We start from the raw sequence: 6770 nt of genomic DNA, 5'->3' as shown, positions 1-6770 counted from the left end.
ACTGTCCTGAGCTCTGCCATCAAGAACCAGGCCAAACCAGCGCAGGCGCTGTGGTGTACACAGGGATTCCCTCCCCAGAACTCATCGCATCTTCCCTCTGCACGGCACCGTCAGATTTTACTGGCTCTGGTGGAAGGTGGTGCCCTCTTTTGCCCAGAAGTCAGTTCTCTGAGAGCTTGCTGTACCCTCAGAGCACCTCATTATGTTATAACATAATGTTACCTCTCATGAAGGAAATATCAAGCTGCAACAGACATCAGAACACAGCTCGTTTTTGCAGAGATGATAATAGTGAGGGAAAGGTTGTTGATAATTCGGAAGCAAAGAGCCAGCCTGATTTTTCTGGAATCGTTGCCTTTGTTTGATGTAGACCTGTTATCCATGAGGTGGCCTTTTCTTTCCCCTTTACAGACAACTAGGTGTGTGAAGAATGCAGCCTTCTAAGCAGGACTGATCTGTTTCAATAGGTGACAAACATCACTGAGGACCTACTGGGTGCCAGTCTTTCAGCCACATGCTGGTAAAAAGGCATTAAACCCTATACACAATGGCCATGGGTATGTTTCCTTCTTTCTCACACCTTTTCAAAATAAAAATGACTTCACTGTTGTTTATGATAAGAAAATATGTGTTACATAGAAAATTCAAATAATACAAAAAGATATAAAGAAGAGAAAAGGTGGTTACTTTTCTTAATATGCTGAAAACAAGAAGGTCAGAACCACCACACACAATTGTTGGGAGTGTTACATGAGAGAACACGTGAACATTGATAGCACATGCCAGGTCCTCAGAAGCAGGGTGGGTTGACCAGAGCACATGGAGCCCAAGCTTCAGGTTTCTTTATTAGGATACACTCCTTCGGAGACCCTCAGCAATGGCCATCAACTTTTGTAAAACTTGCAAAATATATTTGTATATTCTTTTTCTTTTTAAGGGCCCCACTTGAATTGTATAACTTTCAAGTGCCACAACATCTGGAACCTCCCTGCTATAAAACTGTAGTTGCTTTCCTTCCTTTGATAAACAGCAAGATCACGTTTTCCATCTACCAGGAGAGGCACGTGGAAAGATCTGAGGCCACTGTGCCTTCGCGAGGCTCAGCTGAGCACCGCATCTCATTTTCATCTCACCCGCAAGGATTACCGCCGTACCCCGCGCAGGGCTCCGTCTTCGTTAGTGAAGACCACTCATTTCCTCTGCAGGGCAATAACAATGGCTGGCACCTTCCTGGGGCAAAGAACATTGTGTTGGCAACTTGCTGTGCTGGACACGCTCCATAAATTTAAGAAAGTGTTCCCTGCCTTCTCCCTTTCCTGCAAACCACAATCGAAAATAGCTTCAGCTGGTGGTAGTTGGATGAACAAAATAAGGGATTATTTATTCCTTTTTACCACCTGTGCAACTAACCTCTGAAACCACCAACTCTTACTATTAAATCTTATTTTGGAGGAAGCTGAGAAAAACCATTCCATTTTAATGCAGAAATACAATCTGAGCTTGATTTATTTGCTTCAAAAGATTGTTTGGGTCATTAAGGACCCATGGGAAGAGAGTCTGTCTACATAGCTAATTATCTGGAGCCGCTGGCTGTCTCCGTGGCTCAAGCATGGCAATAATGAGGCGTATGCCTTGGGTTCAGTCCCCATGCGGACAAGTTAACTTTACTCCTAACAGTTACAAACTGCACCTCGACTTGGCCTTCTTAAAAATGCATGTCTCTGGTCCCAAGAGGGCCTGGGTGAAATATTATGGTTATGTCCATCAGTACAATTGGAAAAACAGTTTAAAAGTATCTGACTCGCTGGCCGGTTTGGCTCAGCGGTTAGAGCATCGGCCTGCGGTCCAGAGAGACGCGGGTTCGGTTCCCGCTAAGGGCGCGTGCCTCGGTTGCAGTTTGTCCCCGGCCCTGGTTGGTCATGTGGGTGGCAGCCACTTGATATGTCCCTTTCACATGGATGTTTCTCTCTCTCTCTCTTCCTCCCACTCTATCTGAACAAAAAATGAAAACAAATGTCCTTGGGTGAGGATAAAAAATACTACTACTAATAAATAAATAAAAGTATCTGACTCAATGATCTTGGGTTGTCAGTAGATGGACAAAAATTAGAGGATTTTTAAGGAAATGAGAAAGGAGAATAAAATAACATATAGCAAACATTGTAGATTGAATGAGGATCTTCTTTCAGTTTTTGCCAGAAGGGCAATCCAGAGTCATTCAAAATAAATAAACTAGAGCTTTATCAGTACTTGGATCTATTTCAACAGGAATTTCTGGTGAAACAAAAAGCAAGATCTAGAAGACATGTATAATATAATCCCATTTTATAAGACAACTAAAAACCTCTGTATATGTCTATGTATAAAGGTATATATGTCTTATATATTTGTAGAGAAACACAGTGTTAACATGATATGAGGATATAGGGAGGAAAGAAAAGAAAAGAAGCCAAGCTATACCGGGTTCTCTAGGAGACACAACCAATGGTCGATAGTGTATATATGTGTGTATATCAGAATAAGTATTCATGTGTGTGTGTGTGAGAGAGAGGGGGGGGAGGGGGAGAGAGAGAGAATATGATTGATTTTAAGAATTGGCTAATGGGATTATGGAGGCTGGGACCACAGTCTACTGCCTGTAAAACTGGAGAACCAGGAAAGCCGGTGGTGTATTCAGTCCAAATCCTAAAGCCTGAGAACCAGGAGCACCAATGTCTCAGAGCAGGAGAAGATGGATGTCCCAGCTCAAGCAGAGAGCAATTTGCCCTTCCTTTGCCTTTTTGTTCTATTCAGGCCCTCAGCAAATTGGATGATGCCCACCTGCATTGGTGGGGGCAATCTTCTTTACACAGTCTACTGACTTAAATGCTAATCTCTTCCAGAGACACACTCAAGGACACACCCAGAAATAATGTTTTATCAGCTGTTTGGGCATTCCTTAGCCCAGTCAAGTTGACACATAAAATTAACCATCGCAGTATAGAATGAGTTTATGCATTTCATATATTTGTATGAGCACTTTAAAAATTTTATTCAGGTAAAATTCACATAACATAAAAATTTAAGATTTTAAAGTGAAAAATTTGGTGGCATTTAGTGCCGTTGACAATATTGTGCAACCATACCTCTACCTATTTCCCAAATATTTCCATCACTCCAAAATAAAACTCGGGATCCATTAAGCAGTTTCTCCCTATTCCTCCTCTCCCACAGCCCCTGGCAACCGCCAATCGTCATTGTCTCTATGGATTTACCTATTCTAGATATTTCCTATAAATGGACTCATACAATATGGGAACTTTTGTGTCTGACTTCTTTCACTTAGCATGTCTGAGGTTCATTAATGACCGCATAATATTCCATTGTATACATATAGCAAATTGGTTCATCTGCTCATCTATTGATGGACACTTGGGGTGTTTCCACTTTTGGCTGTGAAAGGTGAAACTATGAACATGTATGTACTTGTATTTGTTTGAATACCTGCTTTCAATTATTTTGGGTACATACCCAGGAGTGGAATTTCTGGGTCATACAGTAATTCTGTGTTTAATTTTTTGTTTTAGTTTTGTTTATAAACAACATAAGTTTATTTCTCACAGTTCTGAAAACTAGGTCTATGTTTAATTTTTGAGGAAATAATAAATTGTTTTCCACAGTGGTTGAATCATTTTACATTCCTACCTGTAACATGAAGGTTCCAACAGGATTTTTTTAATTAAAAAAAGAAAAGGCATTAGGGAGGACATCATCTCGGAGCTCAGTAAGGGCAGCCTTCACAGCAAACACAGACGTGTCTGTGAGATGGAAATTACCTTTGGCTTTGGGCCAATTCCTTACTTTCCTCAGTCTTCTTAGTGGGAAGCACAGAAATTATGACATCACAGAATCCTTGAATATTATCTGAAAAAACGTGAGAAAACATACTCGCTGGCCTAGGGCAGACAAACAATAGTTAGCTAAATCTCAATAGTCTTCACTAACAGGAGCATTCATGGTAGTTGAAAAGGTAGTGGAGAACATGTTAGACATATAGATAGATGATTCCCTCAAGAGGGCCAGATTCCAAGATAAGGCAAAAGTTTCTCTGGGATTCTTTAACAAGATGAGGGCTCCCGTGCTGGAGACAGTATGTCACATGGTGGTGAAAAGCAGTCTTTCAAATCAGATAGTCCTGAGTCCGCAGACTAGCTTTGCCTTGACATAGTCAGAATTCCTTCCATTGCAAGCGACAGGAACCCAACTCAAATAGCATATACAACGAAGGGGATCTGCTGCCCATGGCAGAGCTTCTGGAACAGTGTACTGTGCATGCGCTACAGGTATCCTGGGATATTCCTCCCTTCTGCCCTGGGGAAGGGGTGGGATCAACCAGGGCTGGCACCTGGAAGCAAGAACATGTAAGATGGAACAATGACTTTGCTTTCCTCGGCATGGTTTCCTTGCATGTTTTTCCATTGCACACCTGCTGTCTCACGCAGTCACTGACTCCTCTTGGGCTTCTACCCTCACATTGCATAGTTAGAGAAAAAAGGGATGCATTTCCCTACGCCACAGGTAGAAAAATCCCAGGGGTATTCTGATTGGCCTGGCTTGCATCATATGTTCATGCTCCCACAGTTCCCCATGACCAGGAGACGAGGTATTTTAGTTGGCTCGGCTTAGGTCAGATGTCCCATCCTTTGTAACCACTGATACAGGATCATTTAAGAAAATGGTAGCTCCCTAATTTGGAGAGAGAGGAAGAATGGTTCCTCAAAAGGAGATGGACACAAATATTTTGAGGAGATGCAATTTATTAAAAATTTCTCCCATAGTTTGTGCTTTCGGTGTCATGTCTAAGAACTTTTTGCCTAGCCCTAGGTCCTAAAGCTTTTCTACGTCTTCTCCAAGGGTTACAGTTTTACAGTTTACATTTAAATTCCTATCCACTTTTGAATGAATTTTTGTATCTAGTATGAAGGTTAGGTTGAACTTCATTTTTTGTCTATAAATGTCCAATTTTCCGGCATCATTTGTTGAAAAACTATTCTTCCTCCACTGAATTGACTTGTACCTTTCTCAAAAATTAATTGTACATATTGCATTGATCTATTTCTGGGTTCCCCCTTTTCTTCCATTGATCTATGTGTCTATTCTTCCAGTACCAGCTCTCTTGGTTACTATAGCTATACAGTAAGTCTTAACATCAGGTTGAGTATTTCCTGCCACTTAATTCTTCTTTGTCAAAATTGTTTTGGCTATTCTAGTTTGTAATTCTATATACATGTTAGAATCAGATTGTCTATGTCTACAAAAAAAAAAAAAAAAAAAAGCTTGCTGAGATTTTGATAGGAACTATCTACATACCAATTTGGGGAAATATGACATTTGCTATATGGAGTCTTCCACACCGAAGGGACCAGCATATCTCTCCATTTAGATTTTACCTGATTTATTTCATCGCCATGTTGAGATTTTCAGCATACAGAGCCCGTCCTGTTTTGTGCTGCAAAAAATACTAAGAGGATGGAAAGATAAGCTACTGACTGGGAACAAGATTAACAAATCATGTATCTTGCAGAGATCTATAATATACAAAGACCTTCCCAAACTTTACAGCAATGAAACCCCAAACAGATTAGCAATCTAGTTGTAAAACAGGCCAGAGATACAAACAAATATTTCACCAAACAGGAGATACACATGGCAAATAGCACATGAAAACATGTTCAACATTAGCCATATCATATTTTAGTACACAGAAGCCTTAATCATACACGGAAATTAAGAAACTGAGTGTTAAGAATGAAGACAATTTAAAAATCTACTGTTATGTCCAAGTTGTGTCCTATGATATATAAAGGCTATCATTTTCTTCACAGGCATATGCCAAATTTATAACAATGTAAAAAGTATTCACCATATGCTGCACACATTTCCTTTCAGAAATGTGTTAAGTACACAGAGCTAGCTTAACCTGTATTTTAGGGTAACGTTATTTTTCATATTTTCTAACATTTATCCTCACTGACTCCCTTAATCCTACTATGTGATTATTTCGATCACAAAACTCTTGGGGTTTCTCTAAATTCTTATTTGCTTAATTGGGATCTAAAAATTGCTTTAAAAAATGATGCTAGAGCCCTGGCCGGTTTGGCTCAGCAGTTAGAGCATTGACCTGCGGTCCGGAGAGACCCGGGTTCGGTTCCCGCTAAGGGCATGTACCGCAGTTGCAGTTTGTCCCCGGCCCTGGTTGGGTTGTGCGGGTGGCAGCCACTCGATGTGTCCCTTTCACGTCGATGTTTGTCTCTCTCTCTCTCTCTCTATCTGAACAAAATATCAAAAAATGTCCTCGGGTGAGGATAAAAAATAAATAAATAAATAATGCCAGAGCTGCTGGGTTCGAAGCTAGTTAGGGGCGACATGGCTAAACGCACCAAGAAGGTGGGGATCGTCGGTAAATACGGAACCATTACCGCGCCTCCCTCAGGAAAACGGTGAAGAAAATCGCCATCAGCCAGCACGCCAAGTACACTTGCTCCTTCCCTGGCAAAACCCAGATGAAGAGACCAGCGGTGGGTCTGGCACTGCGGTTCCCGCGTGGACAGTCGCGGTGGCGCCTGGACCCACAGCCCCGCTGCCGCCGTCACTGCCAAGTCCGCCATCGGAAGACGGAGGAACTGGGAGACCGGGAGAAGCTCCACAGCTTGAAACCTTGCCAGCCTATAATAAATGGGTCAATTTATATAACGAAGTTACTTTGGTTTGCTAATTGTATTAGACGTCAG

This window comes from Molossus molossus, unplaced genomic scaffold (assembly GCF_014108415.1).
Source record: "Molossus molossus isolate mMolMol1 unplaced genomic scaffold, mMolMol1.p scaffold_m16_p_9, whole genome shotgun sequence".
NCBI classification, from domain to species: Eukaryota; Metazoa; Chordata; class Mammalia; order Chiroptera; family Molossidae; genus Molossus; species Molossus molossus.
Note: the sequence above shows the minus strand (reverse complement) of the source record.